The sequence below is a fragment of the Notamacropus eugenii genome, chromosome 6, assembly GCF_028372415.1.
Source record: "Notamacropus eugenii isolate mMacEug1 chromosome 6, mMacEug1.pri_v2, whole genome shotgun sequence".
In the NCBI taxonomy this organism is placed as follows: Eukaryota; Metazoa; Chordata; class Mammalia; order Diprotodontia; family Macropodidae; genus Notamacropus; species Notamacropus eugenii.
In genome coordinates, this window is record NC_092877.1 from 386220118 (window position 1) to 386239647 (window position 19530).

The 19530-nt window shown below is 48.9% G+C and overlaps 1 protein-coding gene across 4 annotated transcripts in view; it reads right to left on the bottom strand.

Moving 5' to 3' along the window:
* ATP13A3 (ATPase 13A3) overlaps positions 1 to 18964 on the bottom strand; it is an 80672-nt gene extending 61708 nt beyond the window's left edge. For 3 of the 4 annotated variants that reach the window (XM_072618901.1, XM_072618898.1, XM_072618902.1), the window contains exon 1: positions 18843 to 18964. The gene's annotated coding sequence lies outside the window, so the exon portion shown is untranslated. Of the gene's footprint in view, positions 1 to 134; positions 198 to 18842 lie in introns of all 4 variants that reach the window. The other variant, XM_072618899.1, reaches the window with a different exon arrangement.
* Between the last annotated feature and the right edge of the window lie 566 nt (positions 18965 to 19530).

Here is a 19530-nt window from a genome sequence, read left to right on the forward strand (position 1 = left end):
AAAGGAAAAAACTGTGTGTATATCTGAAATGGCTTTCCCTTCCCCAAATGCCAATTACTAGGCTTTCTTCATAGTTAACTGGCACCCCTGCGTGTTTCCTTCAAGGACCGGTGACTTCCCAAGTGTGTACACACCTTCTATTGTCAGGGTGAGGGCTGCTGTCTCCACACTTAGCAGAGGGATTATTGCATCAGTTCCTGGGAGAAAAAAAATCACTGCCATATTTAAAAAACAAAGCAAAACCCTATTCTCAGCACCAACAGCCCCCCCCTCCCCCCCTTTCCCTTCTCTTCTAGGTTAGTCTACATGAAGGAAACCCTTCTTTGCCAAAGGCAAACCACCTCCCAGAATCTCCTTTTCCTCCCGTTTCTCAGTTTCTGCTTCTCTAGCCATTGGCTTCTCGTCACTCCACCGGTGGTCTCCCCTGCTTACCTCCTCTCTTCTCAATGCCTTGCCCTATGCACATGAGCTCTCTCCAAGTTTATCAATGACCTCTTTATGGCTAAGTCCAATGGCCTTTTCTGTGACTGCTGGGTACTTTCTCCCTGCTCCCACCATTGCTCCTCCAGTTCTCCCCTGTGTGTTCTCTCTCTAAACTGTCCCTCACTGTTCTCAAGTGCAAATGACCCTCAAATCGCCTCTCTCTAGCCCTTAAGGCTCACTGTGTTCTAGTACATTCTGGTCATCCCACAGGAATGTTCACCTCTCTTCACCATTTGACTTGAAGTCCGCCCTTCCCAAGTGGCCAAATGTTGCTCTCCTTCACAGAGCACTCTGGTCAACCAACCTACTGGGTGTTCCTCATAGAGAACATTTCAGATCCCACCTCCAGATCCCATTTCTGCCTCTCTTGGAACCTTCCCCTCTCCCCGAGCTCCCCTTCAAGACTCCCTTTCCTTATCTTTAGCTGTTAGTGTCCTTTTCCCCAAACTACTTCCTTTGTATTTATCTGTGATGTAGAATTTGGGCTCTTCCAGAACAATAAAGAACTTCAGGGAAACAGAGAAGGACTGGTGTGAGCTAATGAAACACAGTGATAAGAAACAATGTGAAGGGAAAAGAAGGAATTTCTGAGAAACTGAAAAACAACAAAGTCCATAGAGGAGAGCGGATGAAACTTGCTCCTTCATTTCAGGGAGATGTGGGACTTTGGGCCAGGCCCTGAGGAGGCTTTTGGTTGTTGTCTGTTTAATTGTGTTTGTTTGTTACAAAGAAAGGTTCAAGGGGAAAGGGAAAGTGTTTTAACAACTGCATTACAAAGGCAAAGGTCATCAATAAAACAAAATTCTTCCAAAATAAAAAAATGCTTTCATTTTTCAATGAGCCCACTCAGGGGAAGCATCCAAGAACTCAGGGTCACGATCATAACCAGCTCTGAGCGAAGGCCTCAGGAGGGCCTGTCTGTCTGGGGGAAGCTGGTGATTCTGGCAATGGATACCACCATGGCTCTAACAGGATGATCTTCAACTTCACAAGGATGCCCAGAGCATCACACTCCAATCTTGGTTTGTGCTGATCCACAGATCTGTATTCATTTCTCCAAAGCACAGATCCTTTTAAAAGCCTTCCAGAATGTACCAGAGAGCTTGCAATCAGCAACCTTCCTTTCTGATCCCCCAAACAGAATACTCTCCACCCCAGCCAAACTGGGCACCTTTCAATTCCCATCACTCTTTGCAACTTGAAAGGTTTTGTGGTTGTCATTTCAATCGTGTCCTACTCTTCATGACCCCACTTGGGGTTTTCTTAGCAATCACACTAGAGAGGCTTGCCAGTTCCTTCCCCAGCTGGATGAGGAAACTGAGGCAAACAGGGTTAAATGACTGACTGAAATAGGTCACAAATTATTTCTGTCTCCGTTTTACATACTGGGAAACTGAGGTTCATTAGGAAGTGAGAAGCCAGGCCAAGGTCATCAGCTAATAAGTGTCTAAGTCTGGACAAAACCCAGGCATCCTGAAACAGAATAAACAGACCTTCAGTTATGGACTGGTCAGTCAGTCAACAAGCATTTCTTGACATGGACTAAGCACTGGGGATAGAAAGAAAGGTAAGCCCAGTCCCTGTGGACAAAGAGCTCACATCCTCACAGGGCAGACAATGAGGAAAATCAGGAGGGCAGTACCTTTAGGAAATGGTTATCTAAACTGGCTATCTAAATTCTACAAATCCCATTATACCTGCCAACAACAATCCCTGCCTAATAAAGGCATTTAAGGGCCTCCAAACTAGAGGCTTTTTTGGTTGTTTTTGGGGGGAAAAAATTGTTTTGCACGAACAATGCTATTTGAGAGCCCCAGCTACTCTGGGGCCAATGCTCCCTGGGCCACACACAAGCTCAAGGCCTCAAGGCAGGCCAAAGTGCTGAACCCAGAAGAGGCAAAAAGGAAGGAGCCCAAAGGTGCACTCTCTTCGTCTCTGAGTGTATGTAAGGAAACACCTTTAAGGAGAGGGCTACCAGAGGAAGCTTAGCTCCCACTGCCTTGGTCAGGGGAGTGGGCACAGCCTTCCTTCTCTGCAGGAAGTTGTCACCAAGCTGGCCCTACCACAACTGGAAAATGGAGAGCCAAGAGACTGAGTTAAAGGAAAAGAAAGAGAGAAGTTGCTCGTCCCCACTTTTGTCTTTGTTGCTTCTGAGGAAGAAGGGGAAAGAAAGGAGAAAGGTGCTCATGGAAACCTCAGGCAACACGGAAAGGGCACTGTGCCTCCACTTTAAATTGTAATGGCAAATAACTAACTAAAGCCTTCAGCTTGCAGCCTAGCCAGGCAGTGTTTGGGCACATGAGGGAGAAGACCCGGGTCAATCAGATTCCTTCCTGTCAATCCTGCAGCATCTCACTTAAGGAAGACAGTCATTCTTCATTTCCCCATCATCACCTGCAGTCCACACCAGGTAACCCACCCTCCCTGCCCTAAAGCTTTTTCTTGTTTGGTTTTCCCCCATTAAGACTAAGCTCCTTCAGGGCAGGGAATGTCTTTCTTTTTCATATTTGTATCCCCAGAGTGTAGCACAATCCTTGGCACATAGTGGGCACCTACAGAAGCATGCTACCTTTGTGCTGATGTACAGCCTCAGGGCATTTCTCCTGAAATCATTTTCTCTGGATTTCTTTGCACTCACACATTCCATCCTGCACTCATTCCTTTGCTCACAAGGCACTGATTAAGCACCTTTTCCATATTAAACCTTACCGTGGGTGCAAAGATAAAACAGGAAACATCTCTGAGTGTCAAGGAACTTACATTCTATTAGAAGCCAGGTGATGTGAGGTATACCCAAATTAGATCACATAGGAAATGATGCATGGAATGAAGTGCCCTGGGTGCTGGAAGCCTCTGGTACCTGTTTCAAGTCATCTACACAGGAGCCTTTAATTCCTTGTAACATCCTCATCATTTCTTTTTTTGCTTCACCTATGATTCCTGGAATCCATCTCAGGGTGGGCACTTAAACATTTAGCAAACTGAACTGACAGCTTTTTAAATATATAAAACAACCATTACCAGGCTGAGGCCAGTCCCAAGACCCTAACAATGAGAATGACATAATAAAATTTCATGAATACATGGAAATTTTACAAGTCTACCAGCAAAGTCTCAACAAAGCTTTAGTGAATGGCCATTTTATCACTTCCCATCTCAGGCTGTCTCTTATAATACAGCCTTTTGTTCCTGTGTTTAGGCTTGAGGAAGACCATTGTACACAGCACAGCCCAAACCAACATTGTATTTACATTTGGAACATACATTCTTTGCATAAGTAGACTTTTTGTATGCGGTCAAACAATTCGATGGTGCTAATAAAATAAGCTATAATTAGGAAAGATACTTAAATGATCCTCTCAAAATGAGAAGCATGGTTCTAAGAGTTAAGATGACAACTTTCCACCAGCAGCATCCTCAAGGGTTTAATCATACAACTCGACTGCCACATTATGCCAAGATCTTATACTTTGTAAGACTGCCACCGCTGAGAGAAGGCTGACCCAGTTTGTAGTCAGAACAATCACCCCTGGCATTTCAAGTCCAGGTGGACTTCGCACCGGCAGACACTCCCCACTGCACTGATTTCAAATGTGCCCAAGTGTCTGGTCCAACAGGAATCCAACACAGGCCCCTCCTGTATGAAAGCCTCTGTGCTACTGGGTGCTGAGGGCACACAGACAAAACCACAATGGGCCCTGCCATGGAGACACCAGCACAAAGCTTTAGGAGAAAAATGTGATAGAGCAGTAGTTCAGTGCTTTACTGCTACCTCCTCTTCCTCCATCAGAGGGCGCACCAGGACAGAGAACCACGTGGAGGCCCAGCGCAAGAACACAAAAATTAGCCTGGGAAGTTTGCAAGGAGCTTCAGTCTTCCACATGCCATCCTCTAGTAAAGTCTGGGAGCCCGATGGGGATCCATCATCAAGTATGTGCCAGGTGTCAGGCCCAGCGCGCAGTGCCCCCGGGTCAACGAGAGAAGGCCCTGCCCCCAAGGAGCTCACAGTCTAACCAACACACACAGAGATCTACATGCAAACAGGAAATACTGCTGTTTGTCCTTCATTCTCCAAGAGGACCGTGACACCTGAGAAATGATGACATGGCTGGCACTTGACTTTCATTTGAGGGAGGGAGGGCTGTGCAGGTCACCAGCCTCACTTCTCCCCCAGAGCCACCTGGGTCCAGTGGCCAGATATCCATCAGGATATGACTGGAGATGGCCCAGGATGCCCCTTTAGACTAAGGTCTCTATCAGATTCTCACTTTGAGTGCGGTAAGGCCCATTCTGTGAATAGGCTTCTTTAAGAAGTGAGTCAAGGGATGGCCCCCTTTTAATAAAGGGAGAAAAAAAGGTCAAACTGGGAGGGGAAGACCCTCAGGGTTGCTAGGCAAGAGAAAAACAGTTACTACTGACATTCACTCTGAGCCAGGAGGGTCCAAAAAACATCCATTAAGTGGAGCTATTGTGGTCCAATCTACGCATTCCAAAGTGAAATGGGCTTAAGGTTTGATCTTGGAGAAAGAGATCTAGCCAGTAAAGCCCAAATGAACAAGGCAGCTTTCAGCCATCAAAAGTTACCTTCCTTTCAATGAAGAGAGACTACTGAGGCTTCCTCTAATAGGATCTGAAGAAAGCCAAGGGAGGTCAATAGTCAGAGGAGGGAGATGGCTGGATGGCTGTTGTCCTTCGTTCTCAAAGAGGACCGAAATGACATCACCACAATAAAGTGAAATGTCAGTGTGTTCGACTGTGGCTGGCCAGACCAATATGAGCCCAGAATGCTCTACCACAGGGTGGGCACAGAAAGTCCACGTGAACCTTTGGGGTGGATATCCCAAATTTGGGCATCCTGCGTTTACTTTGCGCTGTCTCAATACTGCTTTGCTCATGGAGCACAGCACCTTTTCTGATGCGGGCACGCCATGCTGAGCAGGCCTGCGCCAGTGTCTCCCATGTTGCATAGTCAAGTCCAAAGTTCTTGAGAGAGACCTTGAGAGTGTCCTTGTATCGTTTCTTCTGGCCACCATGTGATCGCCTGCCCCATGAGAGCTCTCCATAAAACATACATTTGGCATTTGAACAACATGGCCAGCCCATCAGAGCTGCACTCTCTGAAGCATAGTTTGAATGCTTGGCAGTTCAGCTCGAGCAAGGACTTCAGTGTCTGGTCCTTTATCCTGCCAGGTGATCCTCAGAATCTTCCCAAGACAGTTCAAGTGGAAGCGGTTCAGTTTCCTGCCATGGCGCTGGTAGGCTGTCCAGGTTTCACAGGCATGCAACAATGAGGTCAGCACAACAGCTCCGTAGACCTTCAGTTTGGTGCTTTTCTCTCCCAAACTTTTCTTCGGAGCCTCCCAAACAATGAGCTAGCTCTGGCAGTGCGTGCTTCAACCTTGTTGTCAGTGTGCACATCCCTGGAAAGTGCACTACCAAGGTAAGGGAGCTTATCCACAGCATTCAGAACTTCTCCATTTCTTGTAACTGATGGTTCCACGTGTGGATGGTGTGCTGGTGGCTGATGGAGAACCTGTGTTTTCTTGGTGTTAATTATTAGGCCAAAACTAGCACAGGCAGCAGAGAACTGATCCATACTTTGTTGCGCCTCAGCTTCAGAGGCTGCATTGAGTGCACAATCATCTGCAAACAGAAAATCATGCACCAACACTCCCTCCACTTTGGTCTTGGCTTGGAGCCTTTTCAAATTGAAGAACTTGCCATCAGTATGCTAGTAGGAGGGAAACAGAGGAGAAGGGAGAGCATTCCAAGTGTGGAGGATGGCCAGAGAAAATGCTCAGAGCCAAGAGACTGAAGGTCTTCTTTGAGGACCATCCAGGAGGCCAAGGTCAGAAGAGGACATGCAGGGGAGTGAGACGAAAAGATGACTGGAAAAGGAGGAAGGAAGTAGATTACGAAGGGTCTTGAATGTCAACCAGCATTTTGTATTTGCTCCTGACAGCAATAGGGAGCCACTAGATCTTGTGGGGAAGGGGTAGGATGACACGGTCAGATCTGCACTTCAAGAAAATCACTCTGGTGAATGAATGGAGGATGACTAGGAAGACCCCTCCCCACATCTCCACTCTAGCCAGCAGCTACTGTGACAGTTCTGGTGTGAGGTGACAAGGGTCTACCATCAGAGTGGGGGCAGTCCAAAGAGAAAAGGGGGCATATTGGCACCATACTGAATATGGAGAGTGAGAGATAGTGAGGAATCCAGGATGAGACCCAAGTTGGGAGCCTGAGGGACAGGAAAATGAGGAGGAAGTGAAGACAGTGGTTAAGGGCTTAGGGGAAAGTTGTGAGTTCTGCGTCATATCTATATCTATAGATCACATCATATCTACAGATGTGAGCTCTGTTTTGGACATTTTAAGATGTCTACTGGACATCCAGTTGGAGATGTGAGATTGGGGATCAGCAGAGGGTTCAGGGTACGATAGGGAGATTTGGAAATCATCAGCACAGAGAAAGTCGTTAAATTCCTGGGGGCTGATAAATCCCCAAGTAAAATAGCCTAGAGGGACAGAAGCTGAAGGGTTACCTAGGGCTAGAGGGTGGGATCAGGAGAAGAGTCCAGCAAAGGAGACAGAGAAGGAGTGGTCAGAGAGGAAGGAGTTAACAATGTTAAGGTGAGCCTGTGGAGGCTACAAGGCACTTTTAGAAGGTTTATGCAAGTTACAGGCCCTACCTATGGTCAGGTCTTCTGTCCTTGTGGGGAAAACTGACCTTGCAGAAGCAAACTGACAACAAGCACCAAGTAAGCACAACTCCCATCTGAGCCCTGAGAAATAGGTGAGGCCCTCATTTTACAATATAAGGAACCTGAGTGTGTACAGCTATTTCCAATTAACAAATTTTTTCATTGAAGGATCATAAATTTAGAACTGGGAAAGGGCAACTGCCCCTTGTTTTATTTTATAGATGAAAAACCTGAGAGCTGGGAAGGTCAAGTAAGGCACCCAAGGCTCCCAGAGTCATGCACATGCACACAGTAAAGGTTGTGGCCTGCCAATCAGAAGCCAACACAGCCCACACTGGGCCAGCCAGCATTCTCTCTCTGGGGAGTCAGAACACAGCTCCAATCTCCAATCTGATACTCATCACCTCAGAAACCTTGGACAAGTCCAGTAACTTCTCAAGACTTCCATGTCCCTTCCTGCAAAATGAAGGGCTTTCACTCAATGATCTCCAAGATCCAAATCAACTCAAAATCCTGTGATTCAAAATGTTGGCATTTGCTGGAAATCACTGAAATAGCCCTTCAGATATTTTTTAAAGCTGATGCAAACCCCAATGACACTTGTTTGCCCATTCTGTTTCTCTTCTGAACACTCCCACCCCAGAGGGAGAAACGGGGCCCCTCTGTTACCCAGGAAGCACAGCAGCTATGCTCAGTTACCCCCATTATCACCCTGTGCCCAGATGACCTCAGATTTATGGTCTTTTGAATCTCTCGACCCTCATCCTCTGGACTCCTTGTTTACACCAGAAGCCAGGGGTGGATGAATCAGTCAATAAGCATCTATTCAGTGTCTACTACCTACCATATACTAGGTGGCACTGTGCTAGATGCCATTCTGACAACCAGTGCCCTCTTCTGGGACTCCAAGGCAGTCAATCTACTTGCTGACAAACTCAAGGGATTGTGGCCAGAGCACTTCCAGGCTACCAACACAGAATCACAGGATTCCAGAGCTGGAAGGGACTGCAGGGGGCCTCTATCTAGTCCAACCAACATGTGAAAAAGAATCTTTGCTTTAGGACCTCAGATGAGCAAGAGGTGTCTGGCCTCTGCCCTCCAGCTGTCTCTCCTCTGCTGCAGCCCCCGTCCCAGCCACGGCCTAGCAGAACAAGGCCCTCACCCACCCTTTGGTCCTCTAGACCAAAAAACAAAAACAAAAACTCTCTCCTAACTTACTCATTTGGAAAATATTTTACAGCCTCCTATCAGGGACTCTGCAGCTCCCCCCCAGCCTGAAACATACGGTCAGGTCTTTGTTTTGGGAAGCCAAGATCTGAACTGTTTACCTTACTCCACTGCTCAGAAACCTTTCCTGGTTCTTCACTGCCCACTAATTCTTTACGACACTGGGCCTCCCTGTCCTGCCCAGGCTCCACCACCTCTCAAAAGCTCACCATCTTGGTGCCAAAGGCATGCGCCACCTTGCCCTGGCCACTGCCTACCAATTCTAGTAAACAGACGAAGGGCAGAGGCAGCCCTGTCCCCCATGTTACTGGATACTCCCCCCACCCCTTCAAGTTGTCATCACTGCACTAATGAAAATTCTTGGAGCAGTTTTTCAATCAGCTGCAAAGCCACTTACCTTTACCACCAGTCCAGTGGATATTTGTTTACTTTGTCTAAAGGACATGCTGCCTTAGGGCAGTGGAATCACACGAGCCTGAGAGCACTCCCAGGAGGTACCAATTTAGCAGCCCCTTCAGAGGACTCCCGATTAGGAGATGCAGCCCTCTAGACTCCCTCCTGAGCTCCAGTTCCACATCACCAACTGTCTTTTGTTCATTTCCAAGTGGATGTTTCATAGTCACATCAAACTTAACAGCTAATTAGTAGCTAGCAGTTACAGAGCACCTACTATGTGCCAGAAACTAGGCTAAGCTCTTTACAAACATGCTCTGACTTGGCCCTGGAGAAAAGAAAAGATGCACCTCCCTCCTTCAACAGAGATGGGGAGCTAAGGGTGTGGAATGTTAGGGTCATTTTGGCAGTTGGTTTTGCCTGGCTATTTTCCTTTGGTAGAAGGCAGAGGGAGTTGGAAGGGTTGGGGACAGGGGACATAGCGAGAAATGACTGGGTTTGGGTTTTTTTTTTTAAAGCCAAAAGCATCAATAAAACTATTTTGTAAATTAAATTCTGAAAGCTCAAAGGACAAATTCATATAAGCAAAAAGAAACTGTCTAAAGAAATGTGCGTGGCGCCACACAAGCAACTCTCCAACTCACATGTTTAAAAGACACAGATGTGAGAAGCCTGGCCAGGCAATCCTTCAAAACTCCCAAGGTTCAGTGGCCTCAGCTCACCAGGGCAGGTGTTCATCTCCTCCAAAAGCGACTCATCTGTAGGGTCTATCCCCTCTGCATAGGCCTAGTTCACACAGTTAGGCAAGATGCATCATGAAGCACCTACTGTGTGCCCAGCACCATACAAAGTGCTCAGGATACAGGGAAAGGCCAAAGAGGAGCTCAGACAGAGCCCTAGGTGCAGGCGGGGAAGACAAGAAGCGAACAAATTCAAGGAAGTTCTAAGAAGGCTGGATAGAAAACGATGGAGGGAGGAAAGGCCCTAGAATTAAGGGAGAGCGAGAGGCTCCCCGCTGGCTCTCTGGACACCGTTCTGGCCACCACTGAGGCACACAGGCGGGACAGCAGATGTCAGACAAGAGATGCAAACACGTGGCCACCCCATAAAAGCAGCTCCAGAGGCAAAAGGAGCTGAGGCTGGCAGTGACAGATGGAAGTAAGAGCGGGACTGAATTCTTTGGGAACTCGCAGACAAGCCCTGACCCGGCCTGCTCCAAAGGGGAAGAACAACGCGTGCTGAACAGGGAGCAGGCTGAGGAAATACCGCCTGTGAGGCTCAAACCGTATGATAAATGTAAACACACAGAAATGTACAACAGCAGCAGAAAATGCTAGCTGCTTTTTACCCATCTCCAAGAGAAACTCCCATGAAGTTCGACAGCAGAGAAGCTGGAAGCCTGTCTGTCCTAAGTCACTAAATCCATGGTGGGCTAGATGTCCTAGCGCTCCAGCACCTGGCTCAGAGTAAGTGTTTGATAAAGGCTTGGGGACTGACTGAAAAGAACGGCTACGTCACCAGTCCACAAGGACTTACTAGATTCAGGCACCTAAGAGACTAAGCGGGGAAAGAAATACAAATGATCAAAGCATTTCCCCTCTCAAGAAGTGGCCCAGTGGGACAGAGCCCTGGCCCTGGAGGCAGGAAGGACTCAGTTCAAATCTGACCTCAGACAAATCATGTCATTTCTGCTTGCCTCAGTTTCCTCAACTGTAAAATGGAGACCGTAACAGCAGTTACTTCCTGAACTTAGTGCTTGACACACAGTAGGTGGTTAATAAATGCTCATTCCTTTCCCAGATGTAAGAAATAATGAGAAGTCAGTAGAGACATAACTAAGCAGTCCACCAGAAATGAGGCCACTGAGAGAAACCCAGCTGAGGTGATACTACTGCTCTGAACAGGAATGGGGGTGGGGCCACCAAGGAAAAAGCCCAGGGAAAAGAAAAGAACCAGGGATCTAGTCACAAAACATACAAAACAAGCCCTTTTTTGGTAGACACCTTGTTTAACTGAATACACTCTTCTAAAACACAGTAAAAGCCAGCACCTTCACACAGAAGCCTCTTCCTTGTTCTCTGTGTACTGAACTATTTAATTCATAATATTTTTAAAAATCAAAGAACCTGGGGTCCAGCACCCTATGGTGTTCAGGCCTGGCCAGGGCCCAGCAAGGCAGAAGGCCCTGGGCCCAGTCTGTGCCTGCTATTAGCCAAGTCACAGAAAGGCTCCAGAAGAAGTGGACAGCCATGAGGAAACTCAACAGAAACCTCTGCAGAAAGCGCTCACAACAGGGCCCATAGGAGAGCTAGGGGGAGCTAGGTGAGGGGCCCAGAAAGCATAAGCCATGTGGGAAGACTCACTGTCCACTTCCTAGCCAGTGAGCAGGACTCTCCCTCCCAGGAAACCTGTCTAGACAAAAAGGCTGGACGGATGGCCCACTGGGGGTGGAGGGAGGCCAAGGAAGGTTACCCATCAAATCCAGGCTGGACTGAATGAGCTCCGTGTCTTAGCCAGTTCTTCCACTCCAAGATTCTAAGAACCAGTTGAATATAGGGGTCTGAAGCTAAGGAGAGAGGCCCCAGGCTGTTGGGGCCTTAGCCTAGCACCTGGCTCAGAGTAAGTGTTTAATAAATGCTCAGGGACTGACTGGAAATAAAGACTGTGAGTCACCAATCTACAAGGACTTACTAGAGTCAATGTCTAATCTGTGCCAGCCAGCGTAACCAAGTGGAGACAGAAATACAAACGATCAGAACATTCCTGGGAGCACTTATCACTCTCAAGGAGCCCTTACCTAGTACCCTCAGCAAGGAGGTAAGCACATTTTCCACATTCAAAGTCCTATCACCTGAGGATAATCCCCAATTTCCAGGGAGCTGGGCCCACACCTACAAACTGCTCATTTAGAGTTAGAAACATATTCCCAGAGAAGTGATGTTTTAAATAGAAGTTGAGGTAGGTTCCACAACTTTCAACAGTGCTGCTTCATTTTACCCACAATGCTGCCGAACTAGAAATTTCATAATGAACTGGTTTTGGGAAACAGGAAAGAAGGCAAAGTCTCCTCTCCTTCCCTAGCCCAAGGCAGGATATCCAAACAGGGTGCCAGCCTTCATCACCTGCCCACCTCCATTCAATGGCTGGCTAGTGAAGGCAGGCAGATCTTGAGCTCCTTTGCTGTTGTGGTCATCTGGCTGCAAATGCTCCTTTCGACTTCCAAGAAAAGTAGTCCCAGCTGCAACCTGCTCACCAACTTCAACAGGATAATCCCCCACGGCCTGGCACAGACCATCAGCTGCACCTGCCCAAGGGTGCCTAAGCCACCAAAGATCAGCGCAGAGTGCTAACATCTGTCAGACTGTAGGCAACGACTTACCCAACAGACTGTTGGTCTCCAATCATTAAACAGCAGAAATCTGTCCCCCAGAAAGCAAAGGAAAAGAAGAAAGGCCACGTGTTCTAGGATGGTCAAATGACATGTGAACTGAGCAGGATTAGCCAGGGGTCTATGAGTTTGCACAGAAAGGGAAAAAGTGAAAACAAGATTGTCAGTCTGGGCATTCATTCTATGTATCTGTGCTCTCGTTGTGTTGATCTGAGACAAAATAAAGTCTCAGACTGTCCAGAACAGCAAACTCATTGCTCCTTCAGATCTCAATAGCCACATCTATAAAACAAGGGAGTTGGACTGTGTAAATAAGGGGATCTCATCTTGGGGTCCATGACTTCCCTTTTAAATATTTTCAAGATTTCACTATCCTTGGCTTCCTTTGCAATCCTTCATATCTTCTCCATCTACAAACATTATTCTGAAGGGCCCCTATGAGATTCTTTCCCTCAACAAAACACTGGTAGCTGTTTGCCTCCTTCTTTCCACACTGAGTTCAGGCCCAGCTCAGCCTGCCTCTCCTCCTCAGCTCCTGCCTTCCTAATAGGGGCCTTTTCAGCATACACACTGAAACACCTGCAAAAATCCCAACCTCCCAGTTCTTCACCCTACCATTTCCCATGCCCTACTCCTCCAAACTACTTCAGCCACACACAAAGATCCTGCCATCACCCAAAAGTGCACTCCTCCCAAGTAGAAGAACTTTGAAATTCCCCTAGCTGATCACAAATTACCCTCTCTGCCTGGAAACCCCAAACCCTGTCCACTGTCCACATTATGACCCCTAATCCTTCAATCCCTTCCCAATTCTTCAATTCCCCCTTCCCCACTGTGACCCCTTGGCAAACCAATGATGAATGCTCTCTATTCAGTCCCTTGCCTCCTTATCATACATCAATGATCTTGTCCTGCCAAACCTACGATCACTCCCCCATCAGCTCACCATTTTTGCTCCTACACAAGTACGGCTTAATAAACAGAAATGCTGGCTGATTGTTGCATAACTTCAGTTGGGCCCTCACTGTTTCAAGGCAATCCTACCCTGCTTCCCTTATCAACCTTCCACAGAGATCTAGCTATCCTTTCCTCCTCCCAAAGTTCCCCAAAGTCCACCCCCTCAGCTGAGAACCTGGCCTGGCTAGAGCTAGTGGAACCCTACGTCCTCCTACCTTCTCCTCATCTCATATCCCTCAGAGGCCTTCTGCCATACCATCTATTCCTTCACCCTGGTCTCACATAAAGAGGTGACCCTACTCCTAAACAAGTCCAAGCTCTCTCCCTGTTCAAGTGATCCCATCCTCTCCTCTCCTCTATCCTCCCTACTATCTCACTTATCTTTCCTCTCTATCTGGCTGCTTTGCTTCTAGCTACAAGCATGTCCATGTTCTCACCTGCTCATCTTTCTCAGCTAGCTTTGGTCTCCACTCCCTTTTGTGGCTGACCTTCACAGAAGGTTGTCTAACAGGCATCTCTGCTTCCTTTCTGATCACTCTCTTAACTTTCCACAGCCTGGCTTCAAATCTTAGCATTCCAACAAAAGTGATCTCTCCCAAAGTTTCTAAAGACTTAGGGTTAGAATCAGCTTCATCACCAAACCCAATGGCTCTTCTCAATTCTCCTGCTCCTTCACCTCTCTGATCCTCACTCTCTCCTCCTAGATCTTATTTCTTCTCCAGGGTTCTAGACACCCCTCCCTATCTGACACTACACTTCTAAGTCTTCTTTGCTGGATCATCATCCAGCTCACACCCCTTCTTTTCCTGCTAGCTTTGGGCCTTGGCACAGGGGCTCCCCAGGGTTTTTTCTTGGGTCCTCGTCCCTCTCCATCCTATTTCACTTGCTGATCATTAGTTCCCAAGGACTCAATTATCACTACGCTGATGATTCTCAAATGTACTTCGATGATCCTAACCTCTCTGCTGACCCCAACTGCCCACTGGATATTTCTAACTGGCTGTTCCACACACATCTTAAACTCAGTATTTAAATTACAAAACCCTCATTATCTTTCCCCAAAAAAGCCCTCTCCCCTCCTCCTCCCTCCTTCCTTATTACTGTGTGATTTTACCTTCAGAACCCCTCTTGGCTACGCTTCCCTCTCTCCTCTGACCCTGCCACTTCCCTGGTGGCAGGCTTTCAGCCTCCCCTCTCTGCCACGTCTCTGCCCACTCCGGACCATTCTACACTCAGCTGTCAAAATGCTCCTCCTCAAGCAGAGGTGTGCACACATCACTCACTGAGCCCTACTCCAGGGCTCCCTATGCCCTGAAGGATCAAAGAGAAAATACTCTGGCTATTAAAGGCCTCCATAACCTGCACCCCTCCTCCCCCCACCTTTTCCATTTTTACGCCTTTCTCTCCTCCATGGACTCTGGGATCCAGTGACACTGGCTGTCTTGCTGGAACAAGACACTTCATCATCTCCTGATTCTGGGCACTTTTAGCATGCCCAGAATCCTCTTCTTCCTGGCTGAGGAGGGGTGCCCAGAATCCCCACCTTCTGGCTTCCTTCAGGTCTCATTTTCTCCAAGACATTTTTCCCAGTCTTCTTTAACCATAGTTATTCCCAACTGACCCCGTCTACAGTTTGTCGTGGTTCTTTGCATACTGTCCCTCCCGTTAATCTGTAAGCTCCTCGAGAGCAGGGATTCTCTTCTGCCTCTTTTTGTATCCCTGGGGCTGAGCACATTACTTGGCACACAGTAGGTGCTTAATGTTGATTAAGAACCTTCGGACCAAATGATTCCAAAGATCTCTTCTATCTCTAACATTATGAAGCAAAAAACAGTAACAGTAATAAAATCATTATGGTCAAAACATGAAAGGACTTTTAAATGGAGGTGATGACTATAGCAGAAAGCCTCCCCATCCCCAGACTATCATGAGGTTCTGGAAACAGGACCAGAAACACCACAGAAAGGAGGGTGACATATTCTCCTCCCGTCCTGCAGCATATGGATGGTCTGGTCCATCAATTAACAGTCAGACATTTACCAGTCACCCTCTCTGTGCCAGGCTCTAGACTAAGGGCTGGGGATACGAGAACCCTCGAAGAGCTCAGAGTCTAAGGGAGCAACAATACACAAAAGGAAACAGAAGGGGGAAGAGGAAGGGGAGGGCGCCAAGCAGAGAGACTGGAGGCAAAGGATGTCAGCCAGAAAGCTCCAAGCCCCCCTGAAGGTGAGGGAGGAGCGAGGCCAGGTGAGCAGCAAAGCTGGATGGATGGCCAGAAGGAGGAGGTCTCCAATGATGGGCCTGCTGGCTCCCTCACTAGCCCCCACTCTCAGGTCAGACTTTGGGCTTCTTCCCGGCAGATGGGGCAGGTAACCCAGGCTTCCCAAAGGCTATGCCAGCAGAGCAAATGTTCCAGCAGCTCTTATGGATTGAGATGGGCTTGGAGCATGGTCCTGTAAAGACTCCTTCCTGGTACTGGCCAAGTACCAGCCTTACTGGGCACAAGAGACTCATCCCTGGCCAGGAGACCAGGCTCTACCAAATGCCCTTCAGTCGCCCGTATCTCTCCCTCCCCTTTCAAACTGGTTGTAGCAGGGACAGGGAAAGGTACAGACAGCCACAGAATCAAAGAATTTTTAGACAGTCAATAAATATTTAATGGCTGCTAAGTGGGAGAAGCTGGGGTCCAACGACCAGCGAGGTGACTGTTCAAAGCATCTGAACCACACTAGTTCAGACTCAGCTTCCTCTGGAAGCAGGGACTGCCTCTGTCGGTCACCAGCACGTGCACCATGGAAGCACTTAGAAAATGCTTTCTCATTCATTCCCCGAAGAAAGTGACCATCTCACTTGGTACTTGTGTCCTCAGTGTCTAGCACACAGTAGGCATTTAATGCTCACTGGCTGACTGACATCAATGTTGACATTGCTATAAATGAAAAAAATCATAAAGAACTTCTCCAGGAGAGAGGGTAAAGAAGGTATCTGGGCCGAGCTCAGGAAAACACATCTGGGGCCCCTCAACTGGAAGCTGATGATTACTTGGTAAGATAAATATTCATAAAGTGGCATAAAACTAACTACGCCCATGGACTAAAAGAAAGAAATATGAGCAGAATCTTCCAAATCCCTTCAAGTCAAATCGGCATCTACCTCAGAATTAGGAGATCTCAACGGGAAAGGATAGCATCGAGTGGAAACAAGGGTTCGAGATTAAGAAATACAGAGTCACAAGTCTATGGATCACTCAGACTCTGAATACCTGAAGAAAAATCATCTTTAACTGCTTCCTGCCAACCTTGGGAAACAATCACTCTCAGTTATCTGGAAGAAAAGGATGATCCAGCAGAGAAAATAGGAAGGAATATAAGAGCAGGGAGGCAAGGATTTCGGAAACTCCTACTGTGTGTCAGGTACAAGGCTAGATTCCAGGAGGACAAAGCTAGAAATGAAAGTGTCTGCCCTGAAGGAGCTTCCATTCTACCATGCACAATATAGAGGCAGTCAGACACAAGAGAAGCAGATAAAGGCAGCCCAAAGGGGGAGGCGCTGGCAGCTGGGTGATATTAGAGAGTATAGGAGATGAACCAAGAGACGGCAGGGATACGATGTGAAGGGGGAAGGCTCTGCCCATGAGGCTGTCACAGTGTCAAAAGCTGCAAAGAAGTCATGCAGAAGAAGAACCACTTGGGTTCTCAGCCTCCTCCTCTACCATCACTGCTGAATCTAGGAGTAATGGCCCAGAATGGCCTGGAGAAGAGTGAGGAAGACCCAGACCCGACCTCTCTCCCTTCTGCACTGGGGCACAGAACGGTGCACTGCACAGCCAGTCAGAAAGAGGCCGTGTTGGCTGGTTTGGCTGAAAAGCGCTTTCTTTCTTAAACTGCTAGAAGGGATGAGTTTGATATAAAAACAGCACATCAATAAAATGTTTTTTATTTAAATAAAAGGCAAAGGACCTACTGAATTTTTTTTTCTTTTTAAACAAATCATCCCTAAAATCCTCCCCATCAATCCCACAGCTCCATTCACAATTCACAACCTTTTAGGTTGAAAAAAAAAGTTGAGTCCACATTGTTTTTCTCTCTAAAGGTTAGAATTTGGAGGAAAAGTCAAAGGGCACTTGTCAATTTGCTTTTCTATTCCATTCATAAAAATCCCAGCAATATCCTTCCCAAGCCTCTACTCCAAAATGCTGGTGGATCATTCAGCACAATCTTGAACATTTTAAGACAAAGGAAAATAAGGGGACAAGCAGGGTGGGGGGGATGATAGAAGGCAGGGCATGAGGAGGAGAGTGCAATTCGAGGTCGACACTCATGGGGAGGGATAGGATCAAAAGAGAATAGAAGTAATGGGGGACAGGATAGGATGGAGGGAAATATAGTTAGTCCTATACAACACAACTATTATGGAAGTCATTTGCAAAACTACACAGATATGGCCTATATTGAATTACTTGCCTTCCAAAGGGAAGGGGTGGGGAGGGAGGGAGGAAGAGAAGTTGGAACTCAAAGTGTTAGGATCAACTGTCGGGTAATGTTCTTGCCACTAGGAAATAAGAAAAACAGGTAAAGGGGTATAGAAAGCTATCTGGCCCTACAGGACAAAAGAGAAGATGGAGACAAGGGCAGAGAGGGATGATAGAAGAGAGAGCAGATTGGTCATAAGGGCAATTAGAATGCTTGGTGTTTGGGGGGGGAGGGGATAAAAGGGGAGAAAATTTGTAACCCAAAATTTTGTGAAAATGAATGTTAAAAGTTAAATAAATAAATTTAATAATTAATAATAAACAAAGGAAAACAAGCCAACATCCCAGGAGATGCTTTGTAATCTTTAAAATATAGCGATTCCTTTCCTTCTTTACACCCAGTACTGAGATGATGACTTCAGCTCCGACGAAGGCTCCCTTTCCCTGTATCTCGTCCTGATTCAATAACCCACAAAACCCTTCCTCCTCAGGACCAGTGTCATTCAGAGAGCACAGCTCTCGGGGACCCGAAGAGTCCACTGGCCATTTTCTTCAGTCTTTTCTCTCTAACCTGTACTTTCCCTGACTGTCCCAAGATGACTCTCATTTTACAGAAGTCAATGAATTACTGAGCTAGCAGGGACTCCTTGTTTCTTTCAGGCATGACCACACCTCAACGGAACAAATGAAAATTGACCAAAAACCGACCAGCTTTCTTCAAATGTTTATCAATGGGCGTTAAAGCCTCCGGCCCCCCGCCACACACACAGACCCCACGTTCGTAACACACACTGAAGGTGATACACTCCAGTTCTGGGGATGCTGGATACTTTGTAACCCTTAGAGAGGAACGTCTTCAGGACCGGCACAAGCGGCAACACTGGGACAAACCTCATTAGTCACAATGTATCACGCGAGAAGCCCCCGGCGGGCCGACCCCCAACGCCCAGCTCACGCACCGGGCTGCTCCGGCTAAGGGGTCCACTGACACCGCGGGGTCCTTTTCCCCGGAGCCGAAGTCCGCCCGGGCCACGTGGTGCTCAGGCGGGTGACATCCGTCCCGGGCCGAGTCCTCTAAGGACGAGCTCTGGGCTCCGGACACACGGGCCAGGGGAGGAGGGGAGGGCCCCGGCCCGGGCAGCGCGCCCACGCGTGCCCCCACGCGCACCCCACGACCTTTCGGGTAGTCCCGGGCGCCCCCCGCCCTCCTCACTCACCGGCCTCCTCCTCCTCCTCCTCGCCCTCCCTGTCGTCCTCCTCGTCCTCCTCCCCCTCGTCGTCTCCCGCCGCCGCGCTCAGCTCAGCGCCATGGCCCGGGCCCGCCGCCCCGCCGCCCCCGGGGCCCTGGGCGGGCTCGCTGGGCCGGGGGCTCCCCGGGCCGCGCGGGGGCCGCGGGGGCGCGCGCTCCGTCCCTCAGGGCCTCGGTCCGGCCGTCGGTCCGGGCGTCCGGGCGTCCGTCGGGCCCTGGGTCCGGGGGCGCGGGATCCGGCCGCAGCGGGCCCGGCCCGGCTGGGCGGGGACAAGGACGCGGCGGCGGGGACCCGGCCGGGGCCGGAGGAGGCTCACGCAGCGGCGGCGGCGGCGCGGCGGCAACGAGGGCGCGAGCGCGAGCTCGGGAATCCCGCGCCGGATGTGAGGTCACGTGATTGACTCATCCCGAGCCCCCGAGGGCAGAGAGCGGGGGCGGGAGCGGAAGCGGCAGGCGCCGCTGGGGGCGTGGCCTGGAGCTCCGCCCCTTCTGGGCCCCGCCCCTCCGAGGCCTCGGCGCGCGCGCGAGAGCGAGCGCGAGAGGGACGGAGCGAGGGAGTGCGCGGGCGCGTGGCTGGGGTGGGGGGGAGGTCGGAGCGGACCGAGGGCGGGCATGCGCACTGAGCCGCCCCAGTGGCGAGGTGAAAGGACAAAGCT